Raw genomic sequence first — 13,114 nt, forward strand, 5'->3', positions numbered from 1 at the left:
GAATACAGGCATATTAACTACATGAACCTCATACCATTAACTAAATACAGATTGGACACTCAAACGTTTTGAGGTTGATGAGCATACCTGCACAGAATCTTCCTGGTCATGAACAACATCTGTCTCCTCTTTATGAAACATTGCATGGTTTAAAAAAAATACTATGAACAATCCAGGTTATCTCCTTTTTGGTGAGCTATTACTGTACACATACCCGAACTGAAGTGGGCACACACTTCTGTCTTGGGGCAGATTCTCCTTAGCTGGAGAACTTCCTGAGAAGTTAGAAACCATAGTGAAATCAATGTAATACTTACCAATGTTGCTCTGACCTTGCTACAACTTGAGTTTCTCAGGTGGGACAGGAAGAAGGTGTGTTCTTAGCTCATGGTCTACTAAAAGACCAAATTGCAGCCACAGTGCCACAAAATATTATTCATACAAAACATAAAAGTGGAAAATAACAGATTTGTTCTGAAATTCTTGAGTACATCTAAGAATATAAAAATAGCATAGAATAGCATAGCATATTTATTTTATTCAAAAAGTTATACTGTCATTTCATATTCACTACATGTAAAGTGACTTACTCAAAGCCTTTTTGTGTTTTTCTTTTGATCAGTATGACTCATAGCTCATGAAAACCAAACTTCTGACTAGTATTTTCATTTATACACTCAATACTTGGGGATGCTTCATCCACTAAGTACTGTATCAGCAAGCAGAGTAATATCATGGCCAGCTACGTCTGCTGCAGGCAAAGGAAATTGGCATCTCCATAAAGCGTGTCGGCAGATGGAAACATGCTCTACAATATCCTGGTAGACTTCTGCACTTACTTGATATTAGGAATGTGGCAGTTGTCCCTCTCCTGGAGATACCAGTGTGTGGTCTATTGCCAGATGTACTGACACCAGCCTGAGCATTGTTTTTTTTCTGGTGATTTACAGCTTCATTCTTGTTTTCATGTTCTTACAAGGTTTCCAATATCAGAACAATTGTATACTGATCACCTGATATTAGCACGAGGCTTTAAAAAAAAAAACAATGCAAATGAAGGCAAAACCGAGCATATCATCGCTGTCCAATGAAAATGAACTTTACAGGTGAAGGCAAAACTGTTTATAAAATTGAACTGCTACAAGGTTCAAACCATGGAGAAAACAAAAACCAGACAGAAATGGAGATTGTCAGGCTGTATATGTAAGAAATATTAAATACCAATATCTCCCTCTAGTGGATAACTGTGTAATTATGCCCTCAAAGTTCTTGAATCAACTGTAGTCATCCCTATTGCTTGTGCACCCTTTCCTACCAATTTTCCATTACTACAGGACTCTGTACAGCCAGCCTTTTCAGCAATGGCCTTCTGTGGCTTACACTTCTTGTGAAGGGTTTTGCTCATCTTCTGGACAACTATGAAATCAGAAGCCTTTCCCATGATTGTGGTTGCTTATGCTGACCTACAGTTTGAGTAGTAATTTACTCACATTTAAATGAAATATAATAACTGAACTTTTGAGCTATAAGCCATACTGATCAAAAGTAAAACAAAAAAAAGGCTCAATTAAAACTCAAATCAGTCTTTTGTGATTCGCTACACCACTAATGCAACATTTTAGATTACCACAGACATACAGACGTGTCTTAGTCACAACTGGATGAGGTCTCATGGATTTATCATCTGAGAAAATGGGTTCTAAAAGACACTAACCACACTGCTCTTGCGAAAGCTATTGTCTAAAAAGAAAAGTTCTATCTGAAGGTGTCCAGCATTAACTCTGAACTAGTCTGCAGCAAATGTTGAATTCTAGGCCATAATAAACTGTATACTGTCCTTCACATTTTATTTTGACCTCAACGGCTAAGAGAGTTGAAAGCAGAGTGTCAGGTCTATCACCACCTGCACAAGTTTTGCATCTGTGTTCAGACTACTCCTTTCAGAATAACTACAGTCTGTAGACATTTGATTGCATACTAATACTGCAGAACTTAGTTATGTCCGGAAAAATTAGATTCATACTGCCGTTTTCACAGTTATAGCCTCATTACTTCATTTAGAATATGGGGTCTTGGTTCAGAACTCGCTAAAGCATTCACTTCAGCCATTCTCCATCTTTTCAGATACTGTGCACTGGACACCATTTGTGGTTCTGAAAATTACATTAGACAACAAATGAATTAAGAACCAGATTTACATGTAAAACAAAGAGTGCCAACATCTAATGTAAAGCCATATTTCACCAGAGGCAGGAGGTAACCAAATCCGTGTCTCTTAACCCTGGTCCTGGAGGCAACCAGCATTTTAGTGGTTTCCCTGCTTCAGCACATCCCTCTGAAAGAACTCATTAATAACCTGATAAGTTAAATCAGGTTTGTTAGGAGAAGAGAAAGCAAAAACATGTACAGGGCAAGGTGCCTCCAGTACCAGGGTTAAGAAACACTAATCTAAACCACCAATTTAAAGAAATAGTTAAAATATACATTACACAAATTTCCAGACGTAAGACAAATCAACATTTTCCTTCTTTAGTTTAGCACTGGAGCTACAAGTCTAACGTTGCAAGAAAACACTAAACAATATTAACCCAAAATCCTCTTTTCTGTGAATACATCCCTTAAACTACCCTCAACCTGTTCAAACCACATGCAGGTCTTCATTCAAGCCAGTAGACTTGTCAGCGTAGTGCAGTACACAGTATGACTGAGCAATACAAATAAACTAAACCAATCTGCAGAAATCTTACACAACACAACTGATCCTGGGTCAGTATTCATGACGTACTTCCATAATCACGAGTCAAGAGCAGCAATCCTACTCCTAAGACAGTTTGAGAACACAGACCCAGACCAAAAGGGCTGCCCACAGCACTTAGCTCTGTAGTGATGTTCAGTCATGCTGTCCTAAACCACACTGACAAGTATACACAACCTTAATTAAGACCTAAATGCACTTTGAGTGGGTTTTAAGGAAGTTTTTACTGAAACAAGTAGGGTGAGTATTGACCTCTATCATTAGTTATTAACAGCCTCACAGTTCCACCGTTAAATTAATTAATGAGACCAGATATCTGATATGAGTTGATACATATGGGGTAAAGGGACAATTGTGTCATTATTTTCTCCCTAAATAGGTTTACAGTCATAAAATGATTAAGGAAACCTTACAACTTACATTGGAACATTAAATTAAGTTGGGTGTCATGATTCATTCGGTCTGACAATGACGGGAGAACATTCACAGGGGATAGACCAAAGCGAGGAGTTTATTGAGAACAATAAACCGAAAACAAAACAGAAATGCAGCAACGATTATGAGGGATAAGGAGTAACTTAACAAAACCGTGACAAACAATACTGGGCAAAACAAAAGAACACACTTGGGGCTGTCGAGGCACTAGGGCTGTGCTAGCTGCCGGGGTTGAGCCAATACCGCTACTCTAAAACAAACTTCCAAGCCGAGCCTGGGGAAACTATGAACTAAGACATAGAGTAGCGCTAGTCAGGCGCGTTGAACTTACAAGACTAGAGGGCGTGAGGAGTCAGCCGCCAAACCTAGACGACTGATCCGGTCCAACGGTGAGGAGAGCTACCTGCTGAAACGAGCTGGAGAGTCGCTCACTCCCAGAGCTCCTGGACCAAAGCTCGCTGAACCCAAGAAGCCTGGCAAGAGATCACCACAGACCTGCAGTAGCTCTCTAATGGACCCTGAGACGAGAACTGCCTAGCTAGTTAGCTTTCCCTGCTAAGCTAGCTAGCTTGAAAGAGTCCTCTGTACGAGGATGGACTCTACAGACTAGACCGGTAACCGATACTTGAACGGTGAGTCTCTACCGTGAACTCAATAACCTGGGTACATGCAGTGCACTAAGAGTAATCCTCGGCCCCGACAGCTGACACTAGCCCTACTTAAATACGCCAGCCCACAGGTGATACACATTAACCAAAAGATGAACAGACACATGACAAACACCACCTAAAACCAAGATGGCGACGATGGGTGTCCTTTTAAACATAAAAGTCCAGAGCATAACTAAGCATGACATGACTTTGAAGGGGGAGTTCTTGATCGCCTGTGAGCCGCGGCCCGAGACCGCCCCTGGGGCGGTGGCGCGGGCGTGACAGTGGGGTCGCAATAATACTTACTATTTTGATATGTCTACTGTTTAAGCACTGTCAGTATGTTGTGGCACAGCAGTCTGCAGTTTGTCCCAAATCCAGTCAGCTTCTGAAACAAATACTCCTTAATAAAATGATATAATTAGATACAGTTCATTTAAGGTATCTGCTAATGCATGTCAGTGTTCAATAAAACCCAGAAATTATTTTTTACCTTAAAAATCCACTAGTCCATTTGTCCATTATTAAAATGTCCAGAGTTTATTATTAAAATAAAATATATCAAACGGACATGCTTTTCATATTTCATTTACACAAAAATGCTAAAGCAGCTCATTTAGATCATGTTTTAAATAATGTACACTCACACATACTGCTTAATCAGCAATTCATTTAGAAAGTCCAGAATATGCTGCCACGGTCTCTTCTATGCAGTTTCATCAAATGATTTATTTTTATAACAATCCACATTTAGTGGAGTCTGATGAACGTGGTTAGCTGTTGGCAGAAGGGAGGGGGGTACACACCTCTTCCCATGGAAATCAGTATCTGCCATTCCCTTGTTAGTCTGGACTTTTACTTCAAAAATCAAAGCTATATCTGTTTCTACTATGAGCATATTTCCCTTACTTGCATATTTCCTATTACATGGCTGTAACCCTTTGTATGTTTCAGATCCATAGTCTGTTAAAGCACACCAACACCCCCCTCCCCCTCCTTTCTGGGTGAGGAGTCGGGGTAAATGTGTAGTTTAAAATTAGGGTCGTCGTTGATTGATTGATTGTAGCAACCTAAAACTGATTTAGTTGGTGTGGCTGATTTGGTCAAAGGTACTGGACTAAGGCTCCAGTCGCTTCAGTGGTGTGGGTTTGAAGCCCATCACTGCTAAGACACCTTTTGGGGGAGGCAGTGGTGACTCGGCAGGCAGAGCAGTGGGCTTTGATGCGGGTTTGATAACCAGGCTGGGTAAGCGTCACGGTTGGGCCCTTGAGCAAGGCCCTTCTCCCTCTCTGCTCCCAGGGCACTGCAGCAATGGCTGCCCACCTCTCCAGACTGTGTTATGCATTGATGGCGCTTTCCTATCTCTCTTGATGGTGTGTACTGTCTCCCGCTGTTTGAGCGCCATCTTGAGTGTAAGTTTGAACCTCTTCTAGCTGTGGACACTTCATACAGCTTTAATGTACTTCAGTTAATAATCAGTTGTAATCTTCAAGGACCTCATGACATGCTTTTGACTGCAGTCCAGTGTTCATTTGGCTCAGAAGTACTGTGACAATTTACTGTTGGTCCAACTTGGATCAGTTCTTGTACATGCCGTTACATAAACCATCAACACGATCAACACAATCACTACTTGTTACACTGACTTTTGCTTATAGGGACTTGACCTTGGTTGCAGTCTGACATTCTAAATTGTTCTAGTGCTTTAGCTGTGTACTTTTGACTCCTTTACTGCTCCTTGACTTTGAAATCAGTACCTAGAAATGGCAGTTTTCCTATATCCTTGTTGAATGTTGGCTTCTTCACCTCCATGAGTAAGTCATGATCACTGGTGGCAATGATTAGATCCTAATTTACTGTTCCATATGGAGATAAATCAGCCAAGAATCTCTCCATAGCTTTTACAGGGTCACCCTTATGTTGCAGTCTGTACTTCCTGAAAACCTCAGTAATCCTCAGTAAACAGCAGCGTGTATATACAACCTTCTTTTAAACACTGGGTCTAATGGTACCAGCTCGGTCAGTATGTACTCCTTCATGTACTGCTTTGACTCGTGCAGTTTCAACTCTGAGCGCATGTATGCAGGTTTAGGTTTAATTTACCCTTAATTGTGCCCATTAACACCTTAACACACATTGCAACACCATAACACACATTGCAACAAGAAACAGAAAAGCCAATCCTTAATTGTGGTGTTTGGGGAGGTGGGGTTCGAAGGGTGGAACAAGATCTGTTGTCCTGTGTACCAAATATGTTGACTAGACACTGATGGACTGTTGGATTTTATATTTTGGATAAAATCCCCACAGTTCTAGCTAAAGGACTGCGTTTTAGCTGGAGTTCATGTTTATCGGCGTATGTATTTAATGACCTTTTGTGGTCAAGGGAGAGGCATGCAGAGACTGGCCTGGAGACCTTCTAGGACCCCTTCTGTATATGCCGAATGCTTTATTGTACCGTTTGATGTACAACACACATTGCACTCTGGTCTACCGCAGGACCATGTAACTGCTGGGCATTGAACAATAATTACGAACCATCAGGTGATGGCTGGTATTTTGAGAGATTCCAAACTGCTGTTCAATGCAGTCCTGATTTGAAAGCTCAATGTCTGATTTGTGCTATCTGCTGCTCTGTCGTTCGTCACTGTTTGTTTACTCTCGAGAAACATGGTGACCAGAGCTCTCCAGACTCTTTGCAAGGACTGTCGGGCTTGACCAGCAGATGTGCTGACGAGTCTGGAGGCTTTCAGCACTACAGGTGCGGCTGGGTCGTCTCCACTACCACAGCGGAGAGGGCCTGGGGGTGTTTGTGGGGACTCTACTTCCTCACCACAGTAGTAAATTGCTCTCTAATAGCCTGCATCTTTTTATATCCAGTAGGATTTTCCCATTTCTCTCTGCTGTTTCATTTTTGATGTGGTTGGTTGAGTTGAATAATGGATACATTGCTCCGAATCAAGGGTGTAGGTGTGCTTTTGACATTGATGGGGACATGAAACTGGTTCAAAGGGGTTCTTGGACAGAGCAATTGCACCTTGGTTGTCTTTAGCTATTTTCACAGGTGCTTATTGATCACTGTCCATGGCATTTAGTAGCTATACAAGCAGAATATATGGCAATGTATATGTACACTGAGCAGGAGGTAAGAGGCCCATGTATTAATTGGACTAAAACACCAAATCTGCCCCACTGTGTGCCTCAACTTTCAGTTTCTCACCACTCTTGTACCACAATTCATAATCAGTTGTACCTTTCAAGGACCCAATTACATGCTTCACTGCAATCCAGTGTCTATTTGGCTCAAATAAGTATTGCAACAATTGACTAATGGGCCAACAATCACAATGTAACAGTCACAACTCTGTACGATGTCTTGAGCTTAAAAAGAAAGAGGAGAGTGCCGTCCGCTAAGTGTTGTGGTGTTTACTATTCCACAAACCCACTGAAGGCATAAACTGCCAGTTCTTTTGAGGGTTCATTCGTACTTGTGTTGTAAATCCTGGGTCTTGCTTTGTGAAAGTAAAGTCTAAACCGGGGAAGTCCTTGGCTTGAGTTACTGTGAGTAAATTCAGGAATGATGCCTTTGTTCCACTGCAGCCTCTGTGTCAAGTTTATCCCAATGTCCATATGAAGAGCAAGTTCATTGCAAGGAATAAAACATGCACATCTTGGATAAATCTATACAAACATTTGAAGAACTTGCAATGAGTATTAGAACCCAATGCTCCCCCCTGGCTCTTCACATAAGAGCTACCTGTTGCTTTGTGATCCCTTTGGCAAATCAAAATGATCTCTACTTGTTACACTGATTATTGGCTTACAGTCCATCATAGTAAATTGTTCTAGTACTTTTGTGTACTTGACTCCTTTACTGCTCCATGACTTCATTTCAGTACCTAGAAAATGTTGAATGTTGGCATCTTTTTCACCTCAATGAGCAAGTCTGTTACTGGCAGCAATGATTAGATCCTCAACCCATTTCATCAGGATCCCTTCTGCCAACAGCTAACCACGTTCATCAGACTCCAGAAAAGGTTCAGAAGTCTCAAACTGATGCTCAAGATGGCATTCGAACACAAGGAGAAAGAGACATGGTACAAGCACATCAGTATTTAGGTGACTGTCAGATATTGAAGATCACCCTCTGACCAATACTGACGACTGTTACAGGCTCTGTAATGCAACACAGAGCTTTAAAAGAGGCAACGAAGGCAACGAAAACATCAAAGTCAATGAATAAGTCAATGCATACCCTCAGTCTGGAACACGTGGCATGATTATCTAGATGAAAACTGCTTTACACAGAACCTAGAGGATACTGATTATCTGTGTGGATCATTTACCAGTTGCCCTACCCTTAGCATAGCAGCAGCAACATAATCGGAGTAGTGTGGTTCTCAATGGTGAATGTTTGCTTGTTTAAATGTTCAATCACAAAGTACATCAAGCTAGCTCTGGTGCAGTTGGTTAACATGATCACAGCTGTGTATTTGTCTCAGGAACATACCAACACCCTTGAGTGTGCTGGCTACAGTATCTAAATAAAGGCTTTATAACACTGCGGTCAGAAGACCATTAAAAATGGACTGATTTGATGTCCCCTACCAACGTCAACAACACCTATACCTTGATTCAGAGCCATAGATCCACTCAGTGCTGCCCATTTGTAAACAGAGACATAGAACAAAGGTGGTCATCAGTAAGGACCTGACAATGACTTTTGATGAGCTACAGATTATATATTTAACAGCCCAAATTCAATGCAGGAGCTGCTTGTGCTCGGAAGGCCGAGCAGTCTGCTTCAATTCTGATTAGGTTGTTAAAAATGATTTCCTGAAGTTACAGTTACAAACCAGACAGACTCGATACTGCAGGACTGGTCTGAATTACTAGGAGGGACACTGATTACTTTTTAATACAAGCGGTCAGTCATACAAGGGCCAGTCAGTCCTGGTGTTGCACCTTCTCGATGTTCCCAGAGAGAACGACAGAGCCCAGGGGGCTCGGATGAAGCCTCTCTGTCGTAGAGGACCGGACGCAAGCGGTGAAGTGCTGGAAGAGCTGGGTAAACGGCTCCTCACTCGCCGGTAGGTGGACAGGGGCCGAAGACGAGGATCCTGGCGTCTGTCCAAACGGTGCTTAAGGAGTCACGCTGCCGCAGCGCCAAGGGAAGCACGAGCACCTGGAAAACAGGAGACCGCGGCGTTGCTCGTTGGGCCTGATATTTTTAAGGGTTCACAGCAGAACATCCAACATTGCCCCGCTGAGGAGTTGTCCTCGGTGCCAGAGCAGCTTAAAGCAAAATCGAAGAGCTGAGGAGGAGGAGGAGGAGGAGGAGGAGGAGGAGGAGGAGGTCCTCGACTTTTGCCGACCACGCTTTAATGCTACCAAGCTCCGTGCAGAGCGTCTGGAGGGCTCGCTCCTCCGCGGTCGCCATGTTCCTCAAACACAGACAGAAAAGCAAACAATAGTGAGTGAAAAAGTACTGTACAGAAACACAGCCAGCTGTTGTAATCCTTGCGCTCTCTGCTACCTAAGATAAATCAGACAACACTAATGTCAAAGATTATAAAGGCCGGCGGCTTGTTGGACGATCCGCGTAGAATCAGGTCTGAGCAGCGGTTTGGCTTCTCGCTTAAAATACCGGCGATCACGTGACCACTGAAAACGAAGCTTCATTACGTCACTGAAACGCAATCACGCTTCAAGCGCGTCAGTGTCCCGCAAACACGAGCGCAACGAGCTGAGTATAAACTAAACTATTTAAATAAAATATAAATGTACAGACCGACACAAGAGAATAAAAGTCCTCCGGATTTGAGGATTTCTAACTGGAGACGACGTGAAATTACCTGAAATAAAACATTTAAGTATATTCCTGTTTATTTCTGTGTTGAAAAGATATAAAGTCTACATGCAGATTAAACAGTGGAATTTTCCACATTATCAAATATTACCAAATGTGGTCCATTTTGTTTAGAAGGAGAGCAAATGAATTGCATACTGAAATTAAATACATTTAATTAAATGTAGATAAAACTACATTCAATTAAACGAAGAAACACAGTCGTACATCACTGTATGGTGCTCTGGTTTCAGTGTGGGGAAGGTTTATGGACACACGAGTGAATCAGGCAGTGGTGGTGTAGTGTTGTATTTGTACAACAGGTGGCGCAGTAGAGCTGTGAAGCGGAGAAGCTTCGAACCACTTTGGCTTCAAATGCGTTAAAAAGCCTCGCTCTGCCCATCCCTCATATAAAGACCTGACTGGGAGTATCAAACAGCAGGGCTGCGTCCAGAAACCCCTAACGTTACTGCTGTTTCCTACCGATCCTCCTCTTCCTTCATCCTTTCTAACTGGTTTTGTGGAGCCACCTTGCCGCTTGTCCAAATACAGGAGGAGACTCTTAAAATCCCCCTTAAAGCGGCTTCCAGCAGAGGAGACATGAGACTGTCCTACCCAGAAAGTCTTGGAGTGACATCCCTGCGTGCACACCCAGAGTGACAATGAGCAGCAAATCAATAATAACAAATGATAAATGAATACATTTAGAGTTTAGATAAACTAACATGCTCTCCTGCTTATTTTACACCTGGCTTATATATTGGAACTGAGCTTAAATGTTCTTTATGCAGTTAACTCAACTTATATAAATAATAATAATTATTATTTTGTTATTTTGTTTTATATTATATATGGCTATATTTAGATTATACTGTTTACTGTTTCTCTGCAAAGAACAGAAGTTTAATTCTCAATTATCGCAGTTAAATGGACAGAATTGTCTTATATGTGCTGCTCTATGCAACAGTTGTGATTGGCTGGGGAGGACGAGTAGCAGAAGTTTCTGGACGCAGCCCAGGTGAGCAAGCAAGACCTGTCAGCCGGAAGTGACGTGTATGTCCAATAGAGACAGATTTCTTCTACAGTGTCAATTTACTTCATATATATTTATTACTTAATGCTCCAGTTCCTTTCCTGGACTTTGTAAAGTCCAGACTTTGTCAGCTGGGACACGTCATGCATGGAAACGACAATTAAATAAAATTGGAAGAAACAAGGACACAGTGTTTAGTGTGTGTTTGACCTTTCAAATCAACAGAACCATTTCATCATGCAGGTGGCCTATTACAAAGACACCATCAAAGGACAATTTACCATAAATAACTGTAATATTACACGCGACACACGTTGAAGCATCACTGAATTTAAGAGCCTTCTGTAGGTCTGCTGGTAGAGATGAAAATGGTGCGCTTACACTTTTGCTGCATTAACCTCAGCAGTGAGAAAAATAGGTCTAAAAATAGTCCGATTGTTTTTGCAGACATTTTTAAAATGTTGGTGGACGTGGTTTCAGCCAATTCAGTCTATTGGTGATCTTTTATTAACGTCCAACAGCTTCATTTCTAACACTAACAGTAATGAGAACAGAACCAGTACTACAAACAATAACAGTAAGAAGGAAAAGAGGAAGCCGATTATGATGAGGCTTAATAAAATAAAAACTAAATAAAATGTTGTATGATTTACTAAATATGTATGATTTACTAAATGTGGATTGTTATAAAAATAAATCATTTGATGAAACTGCATAGAAGAGACCGTGGCAACATATTCTGGACTTTCTAAATGAATTGCTGATTAAGCAGTATGTGTGAGTGTACATTATTTAAAACATGATCTAAATGAGCTGCTTTAGCATTTTTGTGTAAATGAAATATGAAAAGCATGTCCGTTTGATATATTTTATTTTAATAATGAACTCTGGGCATTTTAATAATGGACTAATCCCCCATTTGCTTTCCTCATCGTTGTTCCAGCTTTGCTCAAAATACGAAACTACAGTCGAGCTCTGTTAAAGCGAGGCTCTGTCACCGGAAACGCCCCTTCCAGTCTGTCAGTCTGCTTCAAGGAGGCGCCCAGGACAGACGCTCCTGATACAACCAGCTGAGTTAATGTCAGCTAGCTGCTTTTAAGCTGATATTTTACCATATATGAGACCATAAACGTACAACGAATATTTGATATATTAGTATTATCGTTACGCACGTGTATGTATTTTAGCTGTACAGCAGTAGGAGCTAACTCACTTGCTAGCGCTATCTACGTTAAATGGTGCTAGAGCAGTTTAGCTGGCCGCAGGAAACAGGTGCTTAAAGATGTTGGCGGTTGGTTGGTGATGTATGGCGGTAACTTCGAAACGTAGGAAGCATTAACGTTTCTAAAACAATGATCGTATTTTGCACGTTGTTGGAAAAGGCCCCGATAAAAGTTGACTAACGTTTATTTATTGATTAATCCGTCAGCGCGCGCTTTCTGACGTCAGCTGTTTCAGCTAATGTTGTTGACTGAAGTGTGAATATTAGCTCGAGTTGATGGCTGATGCTGAGCTGCAGTAGCTATGTTTAACTAATCTTTAGCTCCTATGTTTAATTAGTACTTAGTGAATAAGTGTGAATAAGCTGAGTTTGATATATTATCGTTACATTTGTGCTTTGAAACGAAGTAATGATTGTTTTAGCTACAATATTTGAAAGTAGTCCTCCTAACCTAACTAGGTCCTAGCTAGATAGAAGCTGCTGTTTATCTAGATATTGGTAGGCAGGGGCAAAATGTGGTAGTGCTGCTCATACTTGGGTCTTTTTAGCTTTGGCTTTTTAAGGTAAATATTCATTTCTGGGTTTTATTAAACACTGACATGCATTAGCAGATACCTTAAATTAACTGTATCTAACTATATCATTTTATTAAGAAGTATTTGTTTCAGAAGCTGACTGGATTTGGGACAGACTGCAGACTGCTGTGCCACAACATACTGGCAGTGCTTAAACAGTAGACATATCAAAATAGTAAGTATTATTGCAACCCCAACTTAATTTAATGTTCCAATGTATGAACAGTTTTCCAAGTTGTAAGGTTTCCTTAATCATTTTATGACTGTAAACCTATTTAGGGAGAAAATAATGACACAATTGTCCCTTTACCCCATATGTATCAACTCATATCAGATATCTGGTCTCATTAATTAATTTAACGGTGGAACTGTGAGGCTGTTAATAACTAATGATAGAGGTCAATACTCACCCTACTTGTTTCAGTAAAAACTTCCTTAAAACCCACTCAAAGTGCATTTAGGTCTTCATTAAGGTTGTGTATACTTGTCAGTGTGGTTTAGGACAGCATGACTGAACATCACTACAGAGCTAAGTGCTGTGGGCAGCCTTTTTGGTCTGGGTCTGTGTTCTCAAACTGTCTTAGGAGTAGGATTGC

This window comes from Salminus brasiliensis, chromosome 19 (assembly GCF_030463535.1).
Source record: "Salminus brasiliensis chromosome 19, fSalBra1.hap2, whole genome shotgun sequence".
In the NCBI taxonomy this organism is placed as follows: Eukaryota; Metazoa; Chordata; class Actinopteri; order Characiformes; family Bryconidae; genus Salminus; species Salminus brasiliensis.